Below are 25,810 nucleotides of genomic sequence, written 5' to 3'. Positions count from 1 at the left end.
GCATGGATCCCTCAACCTACGATGGTTTCAACAAACGATGGTCCATTTGGAACAGATTACCATCGTATGTTGAGGGACCACTGTATACAATACTCCATATGCATGAGCCCTAAAAGTCTGGACTGTCCACAAGCACAGAGGGGGAGATTTATCAAAACCTGTGGAGAGGCAAAGTTGCCCAGTTGCCCATAGCAACCAATCAGATCGCTTCTTTCATTCTTAACAAGATGTAATGGCAGAATTGTGACTGCAGCCTTAGAGGTGACCAGAGGATAAAACACAATGGAGGGTATTTAATAGCTACTGGAGGCTTCTATCTAAAGGGAGGGGGGATTATCTACCTACAGGGGGAATCTACTATTGAAGAGGAAATGTCATACCTACTGGGGGCATCTATCTAATCAGTGGATTTACTTACTCTCTGGAGACCTACTGTCAGGATCCGGACTGGTATGCAGCGAGGACACTGGAGGGGGACGGACACGTCCCGCTAGGCGGATTACATCCCTGCCGGGCATGACAGAGCAGCGTCTCCAGTCAGTGCTGCTGACCGGAGCGCTGCAGGGTAGAAGACGCCGCGAGCGCTCCGGAGGAGGAGGGGGACCCGGAGCGCTCGGCGTAACACAAGGCCTGTGAAAAATGAAAGAAGCAATCTGATTGGTTGGTGTGGGCAACTGGTCACAGGTTTTGATAAATCTCCCCCCGAGAGTCTACTTGCACACCTGTGATAGATTCATGACCACGTCACCCAGGAACTGGGCTAATATTAATTGTCAGTTGCTTAAAATTTATTTGAAGTAAACAAATATAAAAGGCGAAGGACATTCAAAAATATGTGCACTGCCAAGCATTGTTAAATTTCTTGCTGAGAGTCTCTCCTGATGTCTGCCCTTTAACCTTGTAAGGAGAGATCAAACCACTTCTGAAAGCTTCAGCCTTTTAACACGCTGATCAGATAGATAGCTATGAGGCTTGGTATGTTCCCCAAGGGTTTTGCAAACAACCCTCCTAGATCTTTCAAGCGATAATCTTTACTTAGTCATGTAGACACAAATTATTATGTAAATCCCAATTAAACTTATGAAATATGAATCATCAATCAATGCCTCGCTGTCACCTGCAACAGGGTTTGATTTTCTCTTTAAACCTTCCTATGGGGCTACAAGTAATTTCCTCATTCCCACCGCTGGAACAAGACAAGGAAAGTAATTACAAGACTTTTTTTTTCTTCTTCTTCTTTTCTATTTCTAGTTATAAACTAGAAGAGAATAAATGACAGTAGGACTGCAGGGTTTTTAAATATTAAATAACATTATCATAGATATTCTTGAAACAAAGCACAGAAGAAAAGCCCACATTTTTTCTTCTTTGGGCTATGTGTTTGTCATCCATTATGCTCTGCGACTATCACCAAGTAGAATGACTAAAATGACTTAAATATTTCTACGGGTGAGACTTCATGTACACGAGCAAACTGCCGTTACAACATGTAATAAAACCTCCATAGACTTCTATAGACTTTTATTGGGGGCTATAATCAGGGCTGGTGCAAAGATTTTTGCCACCCTAGGCAGAAGCTAATTTTGCCACCTCTCCTTGACCATTGCCTCCTCCCAACCTTACTACTGGTGTGACACACTGTAACAAACACCCTCCTTATTAGTGTTGGGTGCGAATATTCGCAATGCGAATATTTATAGCCGAATTCGTGAATATAGCGCTAAATATTTGCAATTGCGAATATTCACATTTTTTTTTCACAGTACACATCACAGTGATCATCCCTCCCTGCTTCCAGCTTGTGGTGTAAACAAGGCTCCAATACTAGTTACTGTGTCAGACTGGCAGGCGCCCGAAAATTCGCATATGCGCCTGAAAATTTGCATATGCGAATTTTAACGCATATTGATCACTCCCATCTTTTAGCTCTTTTATCACGCGATATTGCACATGCGCATGCAAATTTTATGGTGAATGCTCATGCAAATTTTATGGCGCATAGTAAAAAAGAAGGCCACAAATATTGCGAATATGCACATTTTGCGAATATATGACGAATATTTGTCCATATATTCGTGAAAAATTGCGAATTCGAATATGGCCTATGCCGCTCAACACTACTCCTTATGTAATCTCCTTACTACTGGCGTGACACGCTATAACAAACCCCCTCCTTATGTAATTTTCTGACAACTGAGGTGACACACTGTAAAAATTGCTGGGGGGTGTCGGGGGGAGTGGTGCTGGCTGTGAGTGTGTGGTTCGGATGCTGGCTAAGTTGCGGTGGGCAGGGCGCTCTAGGCGGCTGCTTATTTTGCCTATATCTGGCTGGCTATAATTTTGTACAGAGTGAGAAGGCTAGGCAGGAAAAAAGAGTGCAGAGCTTCCCATAGAGTAGTATTGTGACAAAAGGAAGGGTAAAAGTGGCAATATCAATAAAGAAACTGCTCACCTTTGGTTGTTGTGTTTCCAAAGACACAACAACTTATAAAAGCATAACGGATTACTCGTGGTAGTGGTGCTACCTCCCGGTTATCAGTGCTGCGGATTCCCTGGACCGATGAATACTAACTAACATCTGGAGGCTAGAAGAACATTTCGGGTAACAGGCGCAGTCCACTGGAACAGACTTGCTTCAGACGGGTTGTAGATAAAAGTTGATTTATTAGCCAAAGATACACAAACGCGTTTCGAGGTATAGCAACCTCTTTATCAATGTGAGCATGGTGCCATACTCACATTGATAAAGAGGTTGCTATACCTCGAAACGCGTCTGTGTATCTTTGGCTAATAAGTCAACTTTTATCTTCAACCCGTCTGAAGCAAGTCCCCAGATGTTGGTTTATTATTTTGTACAGAGGCATGTGGGGTTCTTCTTGTTAGATTTTGTCTGCATATAATGGAAAAAGAAACATTGTCGTGTGCTCCATCAGATGCTATTTTTAATGGGGGTATTCTAACATAGTAGCATTGTAGAGGAGTCTTTTAGAGACATTATACTCTGTCTGTAGTACTTAATTTCCATACAGGTTGGTTGGCACATATCTCCACCTAAAGCAGTCCGGGAATGCAGGGAATTGTGGTTTTGCAACAGCTGGAGACACACTGTTTGGAAAGCACTAGGCTAAAGATACATACACATTTTTGTCAAGACATTTAGTTGAATGCTTAAAAGGTCCCTGTCAGGTCACTTAACTAATAGAAGCCCTCTACTGTACCACACAGTTGCAGGGCACAATGTTTTGATGCTGTGTTTATGACTTTTCTTTGATGTTATACTTTATTAAAAACCAGCTTTATTAGGTGATCCTGACACCTGAGTTGGCATGTTGGTGGAACCGTTGGGCTTTGCATGAAGTCCCCGGTACTCAGACTATCAGTCAAGCCTTAGAGGCTAGGAAGAATATGGGAGCAGCAGAACTACATGCCACTGTGGCTTTGCCTCCATGCAGGCCTGGTGCACCCTAGGCAAAAGCTAATTTCAATGCCCCTTGACCCCGCCCATTGGCTCCACCCTTAGACACGCCCTACCTTACTACTGGGGTGACACACTGTAAGAAACCTCCTCCTCATGTAATTACCTTACTACTGGGGTGGCGGGGTTTTGTTGGATGGGTGGGTGCTTCGAATGCTGGGTAACTTTATTGCTGCAGGCAGAACGACACCCCCATCAAGAATGTGCTCTAGACAGCTGCCTATTTTGCCTATAGGCAGAGCCAGCCCTGCGTCCATGCCTACCTAGCAGGTGCCAGGACTTCTGTAAAAGCTGATTTATATTAAAGTGAGGTATTGAATAAAAAGTACCTACAGCTACAAGGTACTGGGGAGGGTTTTTAGGGTTTTTTAAGGGACCTGACTCAGAAATGGATCATGAAGAGATGGTACTTATAAAGTAAAACCTGAAACTACACATCTTTTCACATCTATTCAATAAATGTGTTCTAAAATTGCAATGTAAAATCTGAATGTGTGAATACACACTAATAGAGTATTCCCATCTTGACTTTTAAAGCTATATGGTAACAATAAGTCTGATGCAGATCCCACCTTTGGGGTTTGTACCTATCTCAAGATCTAGGGCACCCTACACTAAAACAACTCACTGAGGTTCAGTATGTGATGCACAGAAAAGTGAAATGACAGGCAATGTGATGAGTAGAATTAAAGTAGCACATTAAAGGCACAATTTATACTTTGCCCTTCCCCCGTTCATTGCTTCATTCCTTGCAGAATTGCCCAATCTATGTAATAGCATATTGAAATAAGTATTCATACATATTTAGCACTTTGTAACAAGCAGCTAATCTGCTAAAGAATGTCTAAACCAACACTCATTAGCATCTGCTCAAGGTGATACAAGCCTGGAAACCGGATTATCTGGTTCCAATGGAAAAAAGAGCAAATTATGATTTTTATAGTTATTACAGGGAGTTCAGATTACAACCACGCATTTATGATGATGAAGGCTGCACGTGTAGTTTGGGACACATAGAAGGAGATTTATCAAGCTCTGTAGTAGATTTTTTTTTGCGTAAAAAAGTCCCACGTACTTGCGCATGTGCGACTTTTCTATACATGCTGTGACTTTTCGATTTTTGCTTATTCCAAAGCACATTTCTGAAATCTGCTCACGTAGTATTTTTTTTAAACTCTGCAGTGGTCATGTATTTATCGATAGTCGCTATTTATGAAGAAAAAAAGTTGCATCTCCATTTAAAAGTTGCATATGTATTCCAGGTCCAACCTGGCTTACAGAAAGTGCATACGTCTGCAGAAAAGGAAATTAACACCCACTTTAACAACTGTTCTTGTTCTGCATCATGAAACAAAGCTACTACATTAATGTTTATGTTAACCTCTTCAGGACATAGGGCGTATGGATACGCCCTGCATACCGAATCCTTAAGGACCGAGGGCGTATCCATATGCCCGTGGGAATTCCGGTCCCCAATGCTAGCCGGTTGGGGACCGGAGCCGGATGCCTGCTGAAATCGTTCAGCAGGCATCCCGGCATATCGCCCAGGGGGGTCATTATGCCCCCCCCCCATGTCGGCGACAATTCAGTCCAGCGATCTGCAGCGATTCCGGGTCAATCGGGTCTCCAGTGACCCGGTGACCCGGAATTACTGGCTGATCGGGGCCGTCTCTGACGGCCCCGAACAGCCATAGCCTGCAGGGGTGAGGTGGCACTGGTGCCACCTCACGATCGCCCTGATTCGTCGGCCGGATTACCGGCCGACCAATCAGGGCGCCTGCTGTGGGTGTCACTCCCGCAACCCGCTCTGCCCCTCTTCCGGAGGACATGAGCGTGTGCGGGACGTGCACCCCGGGAGCTGGGGACCCCGATCCCCGGCGTCAATGTTGAAATCGGGGCCCCAGGAGCGGCGGCGGGACTGACCTGTGTGCCGGCAGCAACAGGAGGTGAGTGACAGCCTCCTGCTGTTGCTTAGCAACAGCTCCCAGCATGCAAAAAGGGCATGCTGGGAGCTGTAGTTATGCAACAGCAGGAGGCAGACCACCACAACTCCCAGCATTCCCTTATGGGCATGCCGGGACTTATGGTTTTGCAACAGCTGGAGGCACATTTTTGCTATGGAAAAGTGTACCTTCAGCTGTTGTATAACTACAACTCCCAGCTTGCACAAACAGCTAAATTGCATGCTGAGAGTTGTAGTGGTGCATCTGCTGGTTGCATAACTACAACTCCCAGCATGCCCGTTGGCTGTCGGTGACTGCTGAGAGTTGTAGTTTTGCAACAGCTGAAGGCACACTGGTTGTGAAACTCAGAGTTTTATTTTACCTAACTCAGTGTTTCATGACCGGTGTGCCTCCAGCTGTTGCAAACTCCAACTCTCAGCAGTCAATGTACACCATGCACCGTACATGCTCGGAGTTGTAGTTTTGCAACAGCTGGAGGCACACTGGTTGTGAAACACTGAGTTAGGTCACAAACTCAGTGATACATAATCAGTGTGCCTACAGCTGTTGATAAACTAAAACTCTCAGCATGTACAGTCTGTCAGTGCATGCTGGGAGTTGTAGTTTTGCAACAGCTGGATGTTCCCCCCCCCAATGTGAACGTACAGGGTACACTCACATGGGCGGAGGTTTAAAGCAAGTATCTGGCTGCAAGTTTGAGCTGCGGCAAATTTTCTGCCGCAGCTCAAACTGCCAGCGAGAAACTACTGTGAACCCCCGCCCGTGCGACTGTACCCTAAAAACACTACACTACACTAACAAAAAATAAAATAAAAAGTAAAAAACACTACATTTACACATACCCCTACACAGCCCCCCCCATCCCCAATAAAAATGAAAGCGTCTGGTATGCCACTGTTTCCAAAATGGAGCCTCCAGCTGTTGCAAAACAACAACTCCCAGTATTGTCGGACAGCCGTTGACTGTCCAGGCATGCTGGGAGTTTTGCAACAGCTGGAGGCACCCTGTTTGGGAATCACTGGCGTAGAATACCCCTATGTCCACCCCTATGCAAGTCCCTAATTTAGGCCTGAAATGCGCATGGCACTCTCACTTTGGAGCCCTGTCGTATTTCAAGGCAACAGTTTTGGGTCACATATGGGGTATCGCCGTACTCGGGAGAAATTGTGTTACAAATTTTGTGGGCTATTTTCTGCTTTTACCCTTTTTAAAAATGTTAAATTTTTGGGAAAACAAGCATTTTAGGTAAAAAATGTATTTTTTTTTTTTACATATGCAAAAGTCGTGAAACACCTGTGGGGTATAAAGGTTCACTTAACCCCTTGTTACGTTCCCCGAGGGGTCTAGCTTCCAAAATGGTATGCCATGTGTTTTTTTTTTGCTGTACTGGCACCATAGGGGCTTCCTAAATGCGGCATGCCCCCAGAGCAAAATTTGCTTTCAAAAAGCCAAATGTGACTCCTTCTCTTCTGAGACCTGTAGTGCGCAGCAGAGCACTTTTCACCCCCATATGGCATATTTTCTGAATCGGGAGAAATTGGGCTTAAAATTTTTAGGGGTATTTTCTGCTATTACCCTTTTTAAAAATGTAAAATTTTTGGGAAAACAAGCATTTTAGGTAAAAATTATTTTTTTTTTTTTACATTTGCAAAAGTCATGAACTTTGAAGCCCTCTGGTGTCTTCCAAAAGTAAAAACTTGTCAATTTAATGATACAAACATAAAGTAGACATGTTGTATATGTGAACCAAAAAAAATGTATTCGTAATATCCATTTTCCTTACAAGCAGAAAGCTTCAAAGTTAGAAAAATGCTAAATTTTCAAATTTTTCATCAAATTTACAGATTTTTCACCAAGAAAGGATGCAAGTTACCACAAAAATTTACCACTATGTTAAAGTAGAATATGTCACGAAAAAACTATCTTGGAATCAGAATGATAACTAAAAGCATCCCAGAGTTATTAATGTTTAAAGTGACAGTGGTCAGATGTGCAAAAAACGCTCCGGTCCTTAAGGCCAAAATGGGCTTGGTCCTGAAGGGGTTAAAGGGGTATTCCAGGAAAAAACTTTTTTATATATATCTACTGGCTCCAGAAAGTTAAACAGATTTGTAAATTACTTCTATTAAAAAATCTTAATCCTTTCAGTACTTATGAGCTTCTGAAGTTAAGGTTGTTCTTTTCTGTCTAAGTAATCTCTGATGACTCGGGAACCGCCCAGTTTAGAAGCAAATTCCCATAGCAAACCTCTTCTAAACTGGGCGTTTCCCGAGACACGAGTCATCAGAGATTACTTAGAAAGAAAAGAACAACCTAAATTTCAGAAGCTCATAAGTACTGAAAGGATTAAGATTTTTTAATAGAAGTAATTTACAAATCTATAAGTAAAGACAAAAAGGACTCCAGCCCACCGTGATTCATTGAGTCAAGGAGATGCATCTGCAGGGAGCACGAGAGCAGGAAAGCCGAGCCATATCCTCGGTGGAGCTGATCCAATGGAGGAAAGAGGGGAAGGGGGCTCCAGCTCCACAAGGCGGTAGGTAAAATTTAACCTTTAATAATACATGGTTAAAAAATATCCATGGTCCAAATAAACATAGAAAAAGACAAAAGTGCTCAGTGAGTTAAAACCCACGTCAACCGACGCGTTTCGGACCAACTAAGGGTCCTTAGTCATGGTGCCGCATCCTATCTGGACGGCTGCTGCTTTTATACTGAACTAAGTATCATAGTCACATGACAAATTACATCACAGATTAAGCCACAGATGATGTATAATCACCGGTAATGGGAGTACGGCATATGCAAAGAAGTGCAAATAGAACTAAGACAAATGGGAATAACCATAAAAAAGAAGCTAATAAATGTACGCTAAATCAGTTTTGTAATTCATGCCTTTAGGATACCTAGTATCCAACATAAGAATCCAAAAGGCTTCTCGTTTGAGGAGGACGCGTGACCAGTCCCCTCCTCTTGACGGTGGATGCACCCTTTCGATGCCACATATTTCTATGAAGGACGCATCACCTCAACACAATATAGTACCGATTTTCCAGCGATTAAAAGCATTGTATCCAAACATCTACCGGTTCTATGTGATGATGAAGTTTTGACTTCTATTTTGCATGAAGGGGTCCAGTTTGTGGCCAAAAGATGTCGTACGCTAGGTAATCAATTATCACCAAGCAATATAGTTAGCAAAGAGCCTTCGTGTACCTGGCTCCATCTTAAAGGTTTCTTTAAGTGTGCCCGCAATAGATGCAATCTTTGCAAACATGTTGTCAAGTCGACAGAATTTGTGTCAACTGTAAATGGAAATAAATATCCTATAAAAACGTTTATTAATTGTGACACTACACATGTCGTTTATCTGGCAACATGTAGATTATGCAAATTGCAATATGTAGGTTGCACCACCAGAAAATTGAAGAGACGCATATATGAACATTTTCATAGTTCACACACTGCGGTTTTTAACATGCGGTCTCTATCTGGTCTGTCAAAACACATCCATGAAACTCACCAAGGTGATGCGTCCTTCATAGAAATATGTGGCATCGAAAGGGTGCATCCACCGTCAAGAGGAGGGGACTGGTCACGCGTCCTCCTCAAACGAGAAGCCTTTTGGATTCTTATGTTGGATACTAGGTATCCTAAAGGCATGAATTACAAAACTGATTTAGCGTACATTTATTAGCTTCTTTTTTATGGTTATTCCTATTTGTCTTAGTTCTATTTGCACTTCTTTGCATATGCCGTACTCCCATTACCGGTGATTATACATCAGCTGTGGCTTAATCTGTGATGTAATTTGTCATGTGACTATGATACTTAGTTCAGTATAAAAGCAGCAGCTGTCCAGATAGGATGCAGCACCATGACTAAGGACCCTTAGTTGGTCCGAAACGCGTCGGTTGACGTGGGTTTTAACTCACTGAGCACTTTTGTCTTTTTCTATGTTTCTTTGGACCATGAATATTTTTTAACCATGTATTATTAAAGGTTAAATTTTACCTACCGCCTTGTGGAGCTGGAGCCCACTTCCCTTCTTCCCTCCATTGGATCAATTTACAAATCTGTTTAACTTTCTGGAGCCAGTTGATATATAAAAAAAAAAGTTTTTTCCTGGATAACCTCTTTAATTATAGAAAAATTCTAATTTTAATAATAATTATAGAACTAATAACGCTATTAATTTTAAGGTTGAGAATACACACTGCACACCTTGTTAATTTTAGGACACATACATGCTGGCGTACCCACTAAATTTTAAAATTAATGTTGTTTTAAAATAGAATAAGGCACTACGTAAATAACCCATATGTGGCACTAAAATGTTTCCTTAAAAAAAAAAGAAACATCCATAGTAATACAGCTTCATGCACATTTTGGGGTGGGTAACGTACTGAGCCATTTTTTTTTTGTGGCTTCACTATTATTTTTGCCTGTTTGTGCTGCGCTGTCTTCCTTCCTGACGTAAACTCCGGCCTCAGCGCAGCGACGCAAGAATCTGCCCACCAACGTCACAAAATGCGGGCTCAAAATTAAACAAAAAAGCCTCCAGAGTACGGATATTCATAATGCGGCATATTATGTTTTTAATAGGGGAGTGGGTGGGTTGTTGCAAGATAGTTGGAGTGATGCTATTTAGTGCCAGGCAGGCCAGGCAGGGTGTCACCCGATGCGGTACGCGCCCCCTTCTCCATCACTCTCTAGCAACGCCACTTGTAATAAAGAACTTTGGCTATTAACATAATGGAAAACTTTTCTGCTTTAAAAAATGCTTTTGTAAGCGGGTTTCCCGGGTTTTGCTTACGTGTGATTTATTTATCAAGGTTGTGCAACTATTTGATAAATAGGTCGCATGTAAGAAAAAGTAAGTAAAAGCCATACGTTTGAAAATAATGATAAATCTCCTTCATAGTTATTTCAAGGAACAAAAATTACACAGCATTTCTATCTATCTATCTATATATCTATCTATCTATTTGTAAAGAACAACTGAGATATACAAGAGAGACTATACCTATTCCTACACTTGAGGCAGATGAATTCCAAGGTACAGTATACTGGCCAAGCATGGCAGAACGCTATAAGGGTAGGGTCACACACTATGTATATGCAGCTTGTTTCATGCCACGCAAAATACTCAGTGAGGTTTGGAGGCGGGGCTGAATGCCCACATTACTATGACTCCCGGCCCCGCCTCTAATCCTCACTGAACACACAGGGCTTCCGCTGGGTAGCCCTGTGTGTCAACCAACAAAAGATTATGCAGCATATTTCCCGCTGCGCAGTGAATTTTGTTCAGTGAAATTTGCGTAGTGTGTGACCCTACCCTTAAGCAAACATCTGGACAATGAACTTCTATGTGCCATATAGTGAATATTTATCACCAGGTGTGACCTTAGACTAAGAGATATCACTGCTGCACACCTCTAGAGTCTAGAGCTAATGGACATGTAAGTAGACACAAAACAGTAGATGCAACTCTCATATGATGTTGCGAATTCAAGTAAATAGGGCTATGCTGCCATTCCCTGCAAATTCAGAGATTCAGAGAATCTTTATGATTTCTACCATCAGACCCTCAACTATCAGGTTATATAATCTCTAAAGGGGTTGTCTGAGGAACAGGAAAAAATTAGGTCCACAGATGGGGATGGTGTAAAAATGATAAAAATTCTATACTCACCTTCTTCAGACCCTGCGGCTGCTGCAAAACACTCCCAGTCCTGCACTGGTCACCGCTTTGCATCATCCAGACCCTACAGGACCTGCTTGACTTGAAGTGGGACGTTGCTGTGGCAACACAGAACTTGGAGGAAGTGGAGATCAGCAGAGGACCCAGAGCATGGGCACAGCAGCTGCAGAGAACTGGAGGAGGTGAGTATAACATGTTTATTATTTTTACACCACACCCAGTGTGAAGAAATGTTTTATTTTTTGGTGTCTGCCATTTTTACACTAGGTGTTCGGTCAAATGTGTTTTATTTTGTTTCCTAAACATATCTCTGCAGTCTAGAACAAAGACACTGTATGTATAGAGGGAATATGTGGTCATACAGTAGGGGTACATAAGGGAATTTTTTACACCCTTCTTTTTCCCTAACAGGTGAAAATCCACCATTGCTGGCTCAAAAAGAGACATAGTTCGGCAATTAATTGCAATTATAGCGTATGCAAACAGTCCCATACTGCACATTACTGTTAGCAATTGTGGGTTTACTATCTAGTCCGGATGCTAAAAACCGCAAGGGTCCTGCGGATCATTTTTAGATTTTTATTTAATTGATTGTATCTCTTTTTTATTCTTTGTGTTTTACATCTATTTGTGCAATTTAATGTCATATATCTGAGAAGATTAAACCTAATTTTTTACTATCTAATATTGAAGTCCATCATACAATCATTTGGGTAGGACACTGAGGACTGTGGTGTTTGATTTTTTTATTTTTGTAAAATGCTTCTATTAAAAAAAATCCAAATCCTCCCAGTACTTATCAGCTGCTGTATAATAAAGAGGAAGTTGTTTTCTTTTTGAATTTCCAGGAACTGTCCAGAGCAGGAGTAAATCCCCATAGCAAGCCTCTTTTGCTCTTGACAGTTCCTGAAGGGGACAGAGGTGTCAGCAGAGAGCACCATGGTCAGCCAGGAAAGAACTTCCTGTGTATTATGCAGCAGCTGATAAGTACTGGAAGGATTGGGATTTTTTAATAGAAGTAATTTTCACCAGTTGATTTAAGTTGATTTAAAAGAAAATGTTTTCCAGTGGAGTAACCCTTTAAACAAAAGAAAATCTGCTCAAACCTAAGGAATCTTTTTACATCCACCCTTTTAGATCACTTTAGCATAGTAGCAAGGATCCCTAGACTTTACTTTAACAGTAGTAAGCTGGTATTTAGGCAACAAGAAGGGGATTCCCCCCAAGGGTTGTTTAAGGGTCTACAATACTCAAAACCAAAACTGTTCAGATGTCTTTTTCTACCTTTCCACCAACCTATTAAGTAGCAGGACTTGAACTAAATAATTTCATTGACACTGAACATTTAAAATAATAATAAATAAAAACTGGAAATGGTTTTTTGGATAATGTTGTGTCTTCTATTAGCTAATTGTCCCTGGACCTGTCCTTTTAAAATGACCATTTTGATGTTTTTCCGACAACCTACAGCCACAAGCTTGTTAAAAGCTCTTTAAACAATACTACTTGGTCAAGATTTATATACAGCTGTAAAACACCATAAAACTCTTAAACGTGCTGCGCTAGATGGCTGTGATTGATGATCAGATAGGTGTCAGGTTGCCTGCTATCAATTTTAACTACAAGTCCTACACTTTCTTGTTAGTCAGACCATAAAATGACTCTGTTTAAAGGTTTTTCTAAAAGCATAGGAATGAGGATACAACTAAAAGCCGACTATTTCATCAAAACAAGCGTGTACTTTTACTTATGTTAAAAATATCCCTGTGATGTTTGTATTTTGAGCACTTTGTGGTTAAGCTTCTATCTCTGATACCCTCTTTTGGAAACCAACCATTTAAGAGGGGCAAAGTTCATACCAAGGTGGGGTAGGTTGTAAATCTTATTTTGGTACATCCGTAAGTCGTTTTACAGGTGCTTTATATAACATATCTATTTTTTAAGCAAGGCCACTGAACAAACAAACAAGCTTGTTATTTAAGGCATATAAAAAGGAATAATTGTATGGTATCAACCTGCTTAGGCCAAAAATGTTCCCATGATCTGCCAGTTAATTTAAGTACAGCAGTGGTTGACAACCAGGTGTAGCAGGATTGCAAAACCAAGCGGTATAATGTACTTGCTCTTACAGAGGATTTTTATACTTCTCTACATGTCCATAATTCTTTTACAAGACTTTGCAGCATGTTGCTATTGTTCATTAGGACAAATGTCTCTTTAAAGTGAATGTTCCACCTAGTTTTTTCCCCTGCTGAATAGAACAAGATACGTACACATTATTTTTTTTTTATCTGTTTCTATTTTCTACAAATATATTTTTTTGTTCATTTTGAGTATACTTTTATGAAGACAGCCATCTTGCTGGAGCAGTTTTAACAGCATTTAAAGCTATGCTTTACAGCAAGCCGTATGGATGGTGTTGAGTGTACTGCAGCCACAGACCTTGGGTTCAGTCAGAACTTTAGGAAATGTTAGCTCTAGTGCAAAAGAGTTATTGGCCAGTTTGTTTCGACCTAGTCTTGTTGCCTTGTGCCAGTGAAAGCGTTTAGTGTTGTCCAAAGCCTGTGTTTCCTGAACTCCTGCTATCCACCTTGACTACGAACCTTGCCGCCTGCCCCGACCTTCTGCTACGTCTGACCTTGCCTCTGCCTAGTCCATCTGTCCCACGCCTTCTCAGCAGTCAGCGAGGGTGAGCCGTTGCTAGTGGATACGACCTGGTTGCTACTGCCGCAGCAAGACCATCCCACTTTGCGGCGGGCTCTGGTGAACACCAGTAGCCTCTTAGAACCGGTCCACCAGCACGGTCCACGCCAATCCCTCGCTGACACAGTAGGATCCACAACCTGTAAGCCGAATCGTGACAGTATTATTCACACAGTCAGGTCTGGATACAATAATGGCCAACAAACTGGTTCTCGCACTTGTGCTTTGTAAGGATCCGGACTGGGAGCAGGAAGCGGTACTGGTAGTGGATCCTCTGTGTCAGTGAGGGATTGGCGTGGACCGTACCGGAGGATTGGTTCTAAGTAGTTACTGGTATTCACCAGAGCCCGCCGCAAAGCGGGATGGTCTTGCTGCGGCGGTAACTACCAGGTCGTGTCCTTCGGTAGCGGCTCAACTTCACTGACTGAGGCAAATAAAGGGATCTGTGATCCACAAAAACACAGTGCTCCAAAAGCGCTCCTTTTCAAGGTGATGGCTGGGATTAAAAGCTGTGAGTCTGGTATTCAATAAAGTAAAAGGTTCTTTATTCGTGCAGAAGTGTACAGGGATAACGCGTTTCGAGGGGCGGGGACCCCCTCTTCGTCAGATTGGATCTGATGAAGAGGGGGTCCCTGCCCCTCGAAACCGTTTTGCCGTTTTGAGATGGTGGCAGGTCCGTAACAAAGTCCATAGCGATATGGGACCATGGGGACTCCGGTACTGGAAGGGGCTGGAGAAAACCAGCGGGTCTCTGACGAGGGGTCTTGTCTCTAGCGCATACTGAACAGTCCTGCACAAATTCTGAGATGTCCTTTTCAAAGGATGGCCACCAGTATCTTCTGGAGATAAGTTGTGCCGTTTTCCGGACTCCAGGATGTCCTGCGAGCAAAGAAGAATGCCCCCACTTAAGGACTTTCAGGCGCAGATGGGGAGAAACATAGATCTTCCCTGGAGGAAGATTACGCAGGTCTACAGGAGCCACGGTGACCAAACGTTCCGGCGGTACTATGTGCTGTGGCTTGACTTCATCTCCTGAGACATCGGAGGAGCGGGAAAGAGTGTCGGCTCTGATGTTCTTACTCGCAGGACGAAAGTGGATCAGGGAATTAAATCTGGCAAAAAATAGAGACCAGCGAGCTTGGCGGGGGTTAAGTCTCTGAGCAGACTGGAGGTAGGATAGGTTTTTAGGGTCAGTAAAGATGTTCACTGGGTGTACTGATCCTTCAATTAAGTGTCTCCACTCCTCCAGAGCCAACTTGATGGCGAGCAGTTCTCTGTCTCCTATGGAATAATTTCTCTCTGCAGGAGAGAAAGTTTTAGAGAAAAATCCACAGGTAACTGACTTGCCTTTCAGAGTCTTTTGCGTGAGTACGGCACCAGCACCCACGGAGGAGGCGTCTACCTCCTGGTAGAAAGGCTTTGAAGGATCAGGCCTGGACAGGACTGGAGCGGTGGCAAAGGCAGACTTGAGAGCACAGAAGGCCTCCTCGGCCTGAGGAGGCCAAGACTTTGGATTTGCCCCCTTCTTGGTCAAGGCCACGCTGGGTTTCACAAGGGTAGAGTAATGCGGGATGAACTGTCTATAGTAATTAGCGAATCAGAGAAACCGCTGTATGGCTTTAAGGCCAGAGGGACGAGGCCAGCCCAGGACTGCAGAAAGCTTGACAGGATCCATTGTAGTCCCTTGGCGGAAATGATATAGCCCAGGAATGGTAGACTGGTGCGGTCAAACAGGCACTTCTCGAATTTGGGGTAGAGACGGTTCTTCCGTAGATGGGAGAGTACAAGGTGGACATGTGCACGATGTTGGTCCAAATTTGAAGAGAAAATGAGGATATCATCCAGATAAACTACTACACAGGTATAGAGCAGGTCTCTGAAGATGTCGTTAACGAACTCCTGGAAGACAGCTGGAGCGTTACAGAGTCCGAAAGGCATGACTAAGTACTCAAAATGACCATCTCGGGTATTAAAAGCCGTCTTCCACTCATCACCCTCTCGGATACGAATGAGGTTAAAGGCCCCCCTGAGGTCCAACTTGGTGAAGTACTTAGCGCCTTGTAGACAGTCAAAGAGTTCAGCAATCAGGGGAAGAGGGTAACGGTTCTTAATAGTAATGCTGTTGAGACCCCGAAAGTCTATGCAAGGCCTAAGGGTACCGTCCTTTTTGGAAACAAAGAAGAATCCTGCTCCGGCAGGAGAAGAGGATTTCCTGATAAACCCTCTCTGCAAGTTCTCCTGGATATACTCCGACATGGCTAGAGTCTCTGGAGGAGAGAGAGGATAGATTCTTCCTCTAGGTGGCGTGGTACCAGGTTGCAAGTCAATGGGGCAGTCATATGGCCTATGTGGAGGCAGCACCTCCGCTTGCTTCTTGCAAAAAAACTTCCGAAAAATCCACATATGGTTCAGGCAGACCGGGAGGAGGAAGAATAACAGGTGCAGACTTGGCTTGTACCGGCTTGAGGCATCTGCCAAGACAAGCCGGACCCCAGCTTCGGACCTCTCCGGAGGTCCAATCCAGGACGGGACAATGACACTGGGGCCAGGGCAGACCCAAGAGGAGCTCAGAAGTGCAATAGGGTAACACAAAAAACTCCAAACGCTCAGAATGCAGGTCTCCGATGTCCATCTGGAGGGGTTCTGTACGGAACTGCACCATGCCGTGGAGTCTCTCTCCGTTGACTGTGGAGATGAAGATGGACTTCTGCAAGCGAACCACAGAGATGTTGAACTTGTTCACCAGCGAGGCGCCGATGAAGTTACCGGCAGAACCGGAATCCAGAAAGGCAGAGGCAACAAAGGAGGTCTTGGCGGGTACTGAAATCCGCACGGAAACAATAATGCGTGGAGAGGAGGTATTCACACCTAGCAACGCCTCTCCAACGTTGACTAGGTGCGGGCGTTTCCCTGACGCGGTGGACGAAGAGGACAGTCCTTTAGAAAGTGCTCAGTACTAGCACAGTACAAACAGAGCTTCTCGTCTCTACGGTGGTTCCTTTCTAGAGTGGTCAGGCGAGACCGATCCACCTGCATGGCTTCCTCGGCAGGAGGCCCAGAAGAGGGTTGCGGTGGATGATGGAAGATAGGAGCCAGACGAGGAAAGTGTCTGGGACGAGCACTTCCCTTTTCCTGTAACAGTTCCTCTCGTCTCTCAGCAAAACGCAGGTCAATCCTGGTGGCCAAATAAATGAGGTCACTCAGGTTGGAGGGCACTTCTCGTGCGGCCATGACATCTTTTATGGCGCTGGATAAGCCTTTCTTAAAAGTAGCACAGAGCGCCTCGTTATTCCAGGAAAGTTCCGAAGCAAGGGTACGGAAACGAATAGCATAGTCTCCCACAGAAGAACTCCCCTGGGACATGTTCAATAACGCAGTCTCTGCTGAGGAAACCTCAAAGACACTCCGGAAATCCTGGAAGAAACTCTGGACACTTGCAGTGGCTGGATCGTTGCGGCCCAAAGCGGTGTAGCCCAGGCCAGGGCCTTCTCAGAAAGCAGGCTAACGACAAATGCCACCCTGGCTCGCTCCGAGGGGAACTGGTCAGCCAACATCTCAAGATGAAGAGAGCATTGGGACAGGAATCCGCGGCACAACTTGGGATCACCGTCATACTTGGCCGGCATGGACAAACGGATTCTAGAGGTGGCGGCGGCCACAGACTGCGGTGGTGAAGCTGGTGCAGGTGGAGGTGGCGGCTGCTGCTGCGCTGGAAGAAGTTGCTGCAGCATGGCGGTCAACTGTGCCAACTGTTGACCTTGCTGGGCGATCTGCTGCGACTGCTGGGCCACAACTGTAGAAAGGTCCGTGACACTAGGCAGGGGCACCTCAGCGGGATCCATGGCCGAATCTTACTGTAAGGATCCGGACTGGGAGCAGGAAGCGGTACTGGTAGTGGATCCTCTGTGTCAATGAGGGATTGGTGTGGACCGTACCGGAGGATTGGTTCTAAGTAGTTACTGGTATTCACCAGAGCCCGCCGCAAAGCGGGATGGTCTTGCTGCGGCGGTAACTACCAGGCCGTGTCCTCCGGTAGCGGCTCAACCTCACTGACTGCTGAGACAGGCGAAGCACAGAAGGGACAGGCAGAGGCGTAGTCAGACGTAGCAGGGCAGGCAGCACAGGTTCGGAGGCGGTAGTCGTTAGCAACGGGTTCAGCAACAGGCAAGGAATACACAAAAAATGCTTTCTCTTGGGCACTGAGGCAACAAAAAGATCTGGCAAGGGCAGGGTACATTTATAGGAGCAGAGGACATTGGATTGGGCCAGGCACCAATTATACACAGCCGGTGCGCGCGCCCTATAGTGCAGGGACGCGCGCGCCGCAAACTACATTACAGCATGGCATTTTGGCACCCAGAAGATGCTGGAGGATCAGTGGTGGGGGCATCACGTCAGGTGACCAACATATCACAAAGCATTGCCCAAAAGCCAATAGGAGACAGCAAGGGGAAGCAGTTTTGCACAGCCATAAGGGCTCACAGTCTGAATGGTGAGAGAGAGGGAGAGACCAGCAGACAGAGAGAGATATGGGGATGAAAATAGGACAGAGATAGAAAGAAAGAAAAACAGACAGTGTGTGTGTGTGTGTGTGTGTGTGTTTGTGTGTGTGTGTGTGAGGACAGGAGCCACAATTATCAATTAGGAGCCAGAATCCATTCCTGATCTATAACATCCGCAGTCCACAAATCCGATAGGGGCTACACAAGGATCCACAGCAAAGAAGTGCTCATCCCCAGTCTGTGTGTGTGTGTGTGTGTCTGGGCTGTTCATAGGGGGTACTCCTGCTCATTCATACACATGCCTCATTGTGTACCACAAAGCTCAGCAAGAGACAAAACACAACAAAAGACAAAACACAACAAGCAGTTAACTATGCAAAGCTGCGCTGCGGCATACCTGTATGATAGCGATACATATGCAAAGTGCCCTGAACACAGCATAGCACTTTACTCCGCAAACACTGTTTACATCTGTTTTGGACATAGTAGCACCTTAACAAGGAAGTGTATTTCTCAGGGGTCAGCCCTGTTAATACTTTATTCATAATTATTATATTGGTTTCAGCAAACACTGTTTACATCTGTCTGTTTGGAACATAGTAGTGCCTTATAAGGGGGTGCATTTCACAGGAATCAGCCTATTAATACGTTTTTTCAGAATATTCAGCAAACACTATTTTCATCACTGACGCCATAAAAGACCACGTATGGCTCGTACCCTCCTGGTCTGTCCTGCCAACAAAGGTGGCACTGGTCTCCCAGACCCCCAGGCCCTATACAAGGCCATACAGCTCAGGAGATGGATAGACCTCACACGACCCTCTGGTTCGCAAACACATTTGACATGGTTGACTAAGACATATAGCAAGGACTTGCTCTGAGACGTGTGGTTTCCACCTGTTAAAAAGTACTCTGTCACGAGCCCGATGCTTTTATTTCAGGGCATTTTTCCACGTGGTCCTAGCTCTCTCCTTCACTGTCCTCTCCTATCTCCCCTCTACTACATCCAAGTCTCTTGCCTGAGGCTGTGAACTGTGACTCTCGAGTTTTTCAAGCTATGTGGTCAACTCTGGAAGATATGCCAGTCTATCGACTTCTCCAAGACGGAAGGATCCCCTCACTCTCCGATCTACAGGCACTGTCACCAGGTATCTCTTCGCCCTATTTACACACTGCACATTTTCGGAACTGATGTTCGCAGGTTCTCAAACTCCATTACCCTCTTCGAGGCCTGACAGACTTTGAGACAACACTTACCTCCTTGACAAACAAGCCCCTATCCCTCTCCTCTGTAAGGAAACTCTATGTCTGCCCACACCATAATTCCATGCCGGCTATATTGCCTCGTGGGAGAAGGAGTTGGAACTCAAGTTCACTGACACAGAAAAGCTACATATCCTTAGCAACTCTTATGGATATTCGAGATGTATACACCTTCGAGAGTCGCATTAAGAGGTTGTTTCCCAATGGTATAAAACACCTGAGTTTTTGTATGCGCAAAGCTTATCACCTACGAATCTCTGTTGGAGATGCAACGCTCATGTTGGCTCACATACACACATCTGGTGGATCTGCCAGATTATTGCAAAGTACTGGAAGGCAAATGATGGGGAGTGACATAAAACATAACTTTTTCTAGTTAATCACTAAAAACATATATTTATAAGTGAGTGAATACATGGGCAAACAGTTGGCCCTCCAAAAAGACGCAATATATGGACTCCTGTTAAAGTCAATTATAAAACAATTGCAGTGTCTAAATGCTAGTGTATATAGTCACTATCTCAGTCTGCACGTCTCCAAATAGTAGCCCTGTGGAATGTGCCCGCTGGCTAGGAGCCTATTTGGCTTTAGTGTTGATGTCCTTCCATGCTTGGAGTGGGGTGTCTAGTGTGTTCCTTGTTCTGAGTCCAATGTGAACAGTGCTCTTGATTTCCTGACCCGTTTAGTGTTCTGACATTCAGTTAACCTGTTCATCCCCTGCATCTCCTGATTTTGTCTGCTGTTAACTTATCCTTATGTCTAGTCTGGTTCATATTATCATATCTGCCGTTTGTCTTGATACTGGTTTCTAAGCTGTATGTTAGTATGCTATATCCTGTCTTGTTTATATTTATATTTCTGTTTGCTGGTTATTATATTCCCGTTATGTTCCTGACTTGTTCCCTGACTTTGTACAGTTCTGTTTGTTTTGTTGACTTCGACGCCCATGCACTTTAGCACAAGGAAGGGACTGGCTCCAAGTTGTAGATTTAGGGCAGATGGGCAAGTAGGCAAGGAGAGTGGTTATTAGGGACAGCTTTAGGGCTCACTACTCACTTCTCCCTGCCCCCCCCCATTCATGACAATTATATTTGTTTCAGCAAACACCATTTACATCTGTTAAGGACATAATAGCACCTTACAAGGGGGTGCATTTCACAGGGATCAGCCCTGTTAATACGTTATTCATGAATATGATATTGGCTTCAGCAAACAATGTATACATCTGTCTGTTTGGGACAGGTGGTGGAGGGAGATGCAGTAGCTGACCATAGTAGGAGTGGGACTGGTGGTGGTAGGCATGGTGGGGATACTGTAAGGCATTATGGTGGATGTGCAGAGGAGGAACAAGACGGCCATGATCACACATCAGAACTTCGATCAAGAGGAGTTTAAAGAGGAGGATGTCAGCAAACCTTTAGGTCTTAGCAGCTCAGGAGTAAGTGACGGTGATACTGGTGCTTGAGAAAAAAAAACCTTCTAGGAGAGGGGCACTGTCAGATGGTGATGTACCTAGCTATTTAAGGTATTCTGCCTAGTGTAAATTTAGGAATTAGGCCTCTACGTCAGCACAAGGAGAGGCGTCACAAATCCTTGCTTGAAGTATATCTAGTCCACCAATGCCTGCTGTTTTGTGGCTAAAGCTAACTGTACCTCACCACTGCTGGCTGTCTGCTTGCTACAGTTACAGTTAGTCCCCGTTGTGCACAACCATGTGGCAAACTCTATGCAGTTGTCTGTGTGCAGCACAGTGCATGCAGTGCACAATTTGATAAGCAGAAATTCTTTGAACTCCTGCTGTCTGCAGTCTACTATCAGTAGTTACTGTAGTCCGCCATAACTCTTGCTAATGCTACTTCCAACCGGGCCAGGGCCACCTGGCTGGCAATCTTAGATGGCTATCTTTCGGGAAAAAAAATTCTTAACCAGGCCTAGGCCGCCTGGCTGGCAAAATTCGAATAAAAAACTAATTTTTCTTAACTTCATGCTGTACACAGGCTACTACAACTTCCTCCAGTAAACCACTATGCCATGACGATTGCTGGTGCAACCTACAGCTGGCTGGGGCAAAATTCAAACAAATAATCTTCTTTAAAATCCTGCTGTACACAGTCTACTGCAACTCACACTAGTCAATCACTATGCCACCACCATCACACTTGAAGGTGCAACTTCCAGCCAGGCCTGGTCCTCCTGGCGGGGGCAATATTAAAAAAAAAAACTAATGTTGGCCCTGTTTTGCACACATGCTACAACTTGCTGTCAAATATTCCTGGACCATACTTGTAAAGGTCACAGTGTGAAGTAAACATCTGTTACTTCCAGCCAGGTCTGGGTCGCCTGGCTGGCAAAATTGGGAAAAATAATTTTTAACCTGTTACTTCCAGCCAGGTCTGGGCTGCCAGACTGGGGCAAAATTGTAAAAAAAAAAACATTTTGTGCCTGTTTGGCACACATGCTACATCTTTCTTGCTGTCAAATATTTCTGAAAAGTACTTGCGGGAGTCTCAGTATGAAATGAAAATCTGTTACTTCCAACTGGGCCAGGCTAATGACAGTCTGCCAATTCTTTAGTTAGTCCCAAAAAGGGATGATGTTTGGAACGGCTGTAAAAATCTGTGCCAGCTTAACAGACTAAAAAGTTCTTGCTACTCCCAAAAAAGGGATCATTTTTGGAATGCCTGGAAATAGGCACTGTGTCTTCCAATACCTCTGTGTGCATTTTTACACTGGCATCTAACATCAACCAGGGATACTTTATGCCATTTTATTTTAGTGTGAATAAGTTTTTAAAAAAAACGCCAGTGCATTAATGAAGCTGTTAGTTACCATTGGTTACCACATATCCCCATAACTGTGCCTTAAAACCACTTTAAAACAACTTGAATACATACTCAGCAGTGTTAGACAGGGCTTTAAAGCTGTTAGGCAGTGCTAGAAACGTGTTTGAAGCTTAGTTAATTGCCGGTTCAAGTCGAACCAAGCCGAACTTTTCATAAGTTTGCTCCTCTATAGTCGTGACCTCTGAGAGGTCTAAGTGCAGGTGTGTGAAATGGTCCGTATACCTCCGACAGACACTTCTTTACACAGTGGGAAACTAGCCATATCAAAAAAAGGTATTTTGCTTTGTAGGACCTGCCCATTCCTGCGTTACACAGACAATTGACTGATGTAAATGATACTTTCTATATGATTACTTTCCCTGTGATGGCGCTGCAGAGATATTGTACAGGTTTCCCAACAGGTTTTAGCTAATTTCTGGGTTTTTCAGCAGAAAGAAATGTTATTATTTATTTGAAGGGATTTCTTGCTATATAAATAAACATATCCAGGGACAGAGGATGGTAGTAGAGGTAAAAAAAAAGACTAAAGCTAAACTAAAACTTATGTTATACTCCCCTTCTGGTCCCTCCTGGCACAATGCTTGTGTGCTACTGCTTTAAAGTCTCTAGTGCAAGTGCCCTGGTGAGGTCACTGTACACTGTGTCCAGAACCCTGCAGCCTCAGTGCTTATGGCTAGTGGCTAAGGCTAGGTTCCCACAGTGTATTTTCAGGCATTTGTCATTGTAAAAATGCGTCCAAATTATTGTGTCCATATTTTAACAATAATGTGCTCTATGTCAGCCTATGGGAAAGATATTGTTTGTGCCTACAGTATATAAAAAAAACATGTATTTTTTTATCCATGTAAATAAGAGACACACAATTTTTCTGTTATTTTGGCTTATGTATTTTGTTTTACAATGAAATACTCCGGAGAGTACACTGTGTGAACCTGGCCAAACTCAGCACATCTTCCTAGTCCTTAAAAAAAAACACAGGTACAGGGGTGTTTGTAATCTAACTGCTTTCTGTGAAAAAAGAGGAAACAATTTTAAGATATTTCATGGGTGGGCTCTTAGCTGATCCCAGTAAAGGAAGATAGCTCAGTAGAGTAACCAATTTTGTTTTTCATAAGTGCAGTATAAGGGTCCACCCACACTATGAAATCTCCACCAGGATAAAATTTGGGCAAATTTTCTGAGGGAAGCCAGCGTTGTTGTTGCTAGGACCATGCATTCCCCATAGCCGGCAATGCATTCTGCTCAATATTTTGCCTAAACAAGGAACATGTTCATTTTTTTCTGAGAGTGAATGTCAGTGACAGTAATGGGACTCTGCTGCACCAGAATTTCCAAGCAGAATACTCCTTTAAAAATCTATAGTGTGCACAGACCATAATAGTTCACACTGCAGAATCTCTGAGCATAACTCCGTTATGCTTAGAGATGAGCAAATTTACCGTAATTCGATTTGTCACGAACTTTGCGACTCGGTGGTTGCTTACTTTAGCCTGCATAAATTAGTCCAGCTTTCAGGTGCTCCGAAAGAAGGTGGATACAGTCTTAGGAGAGAGTCTCCAGCCCACCGGAGCACCTGAAAGCTGAACTAATTTATGCAGGCTAAAGTCAGCAACCACAATGCCGAGAAGTTCGTGACAAATCGAATCACTATAAGTTTGCTCATCTCTAGCAGAATCCTATTACTGTGAATGGTATTCCGCTGCATAGGCCACACTACGAAATTTCAACAGCAGAAACTTGCAGTTTCTGTCATTGAAATTCTTTTTCCAAAACAATGATATCTGATTCAGAAAATGCCGGGTGCATTCAGAATCTCATTGTGAACCTAGCCTTACACATTCAATAGAGAACAGGAACCGAGAACAGGTTTTTGTCTTAAATTATTTTGCAGAAAATTTCATTCTTTTGTCTTCATAGGTCGGATTGGTTTCTTTGGAAATTATGTTTTGACTTAAAGATCTGCAATAATTTAATAATATTAATTACAATTATTAATATTTCATTCCATTTCATTATTTCATGAGACAAAAAAATTTAGCAAAAAGTTGAGTTCAACTTTAACCCCCTAATGACCAAGCCCATTTTCACCTCAAGGACCAGGCCAATTTTATTTTTGCGTTTTCGTTTTTTCCTCCTCGTCTTCTAAAATCCATGACTCCTTTATATTTCCATGTACAGACCCATATAAGGGCTTGTTTTTTGCGTGACCAATTGTACTTTGTAATGAAACCTCTCATTTTACCATAAAATGTACAGCGAACCCCCCAAAAAAAATTTAGGGAGGAAATTTAAATGAAAACCAAAATTTTGCACATTTTTGGAGGGTTTTGTTTTCACACTGTACAATTTGCGGTAAAAATGACGTGTTCTTTATTCTGTGGGTCAATATGATAAAATGATACCCATGGATAGATACTTTTATATTTTTGTACCGCTTAAAAAAAATCTAAAACTTTTTGTACAAAATCAGTAATCTAAATTCGCCCTATTTTGACCACCTATAACTTTTTCATTTTTCCGTATATAGGGCGGTATGAGGGCTCATTTTTTGCGCCGTCATCTGTATTTTTATAGATACCCCATTTGCATATATAAAACTTTTACATCATTTTTTTTTTTTTTTATATAAAATGTGACAAAAAAGCAGCATTTGTGGACTTTTTTTACGTTTACGCCATTCACCGTACGGGATCATTAACATTATATTTTGATGGCTCGGACATTTACGCAAGCGGCGATACCAAATATGTTTATTAAAAAAAAATTTACGCTTTTTGGGGGTAAAATGGGGAAAACGGACAATTTTTATTTTTATTGGGGGAGGGGATTTTTCCCTTTTTTTTACTTTTTATTTTTACATTTTTCTACTTTTTTTTTAAACACTTTTTATGTCCCCATAGGGGACAATCTATAGCAATCGTTTGATTGCTAATACTGTGCAGTGCAATGCATAGGACACAGCACTGCTCAGTATTATCGTTGATCTTCTGCTCTGGTCTGCGCAATCGCGCATGTCGGCCATTACGGGCGGGTCCCCGGCTGCTGCTAGCAGCCGGAACCTGCCGTGTATTACGCGAGCACCCTTACGATGCTCGCGGTCATACACAGGACGTAAATGTACGTCATGGTGTGGGAAGTTCCGCCAAACCAGGACGTACATTTACGTCCGTGGTCGTTAAGGGGTTAAAGTGCATCACCATTGACACGACATATAACATAATAAATATGTATGTAAACAGATTAATTGTATCTGTCAAAGTTACCATTTCTGAACACCCTAATCTTTACCTGTTATCACTATTTCAGAGTAAATCAAAGGGGTGTGTGTTGGTAAGACTAAGTTTCTACTTGTTTTT

Source organism: Hyla sarda, chromosome 6 (assembly GCF_029499605.1).
Source record: "Hyla sarda isolate aHylSar1 chromosome 6, aHylSar1.hap1, whole genome shotgun sequence".
Classification (NCBI taxonomy): domain Eukaryota; kingdom Metazoa; phylum Chordata; class Amphibia; order Anura; family Hylidae; genus Hyla; species Hyla sarda.
Note: the sequence above shows the minus strand (reverse complement) of the source record.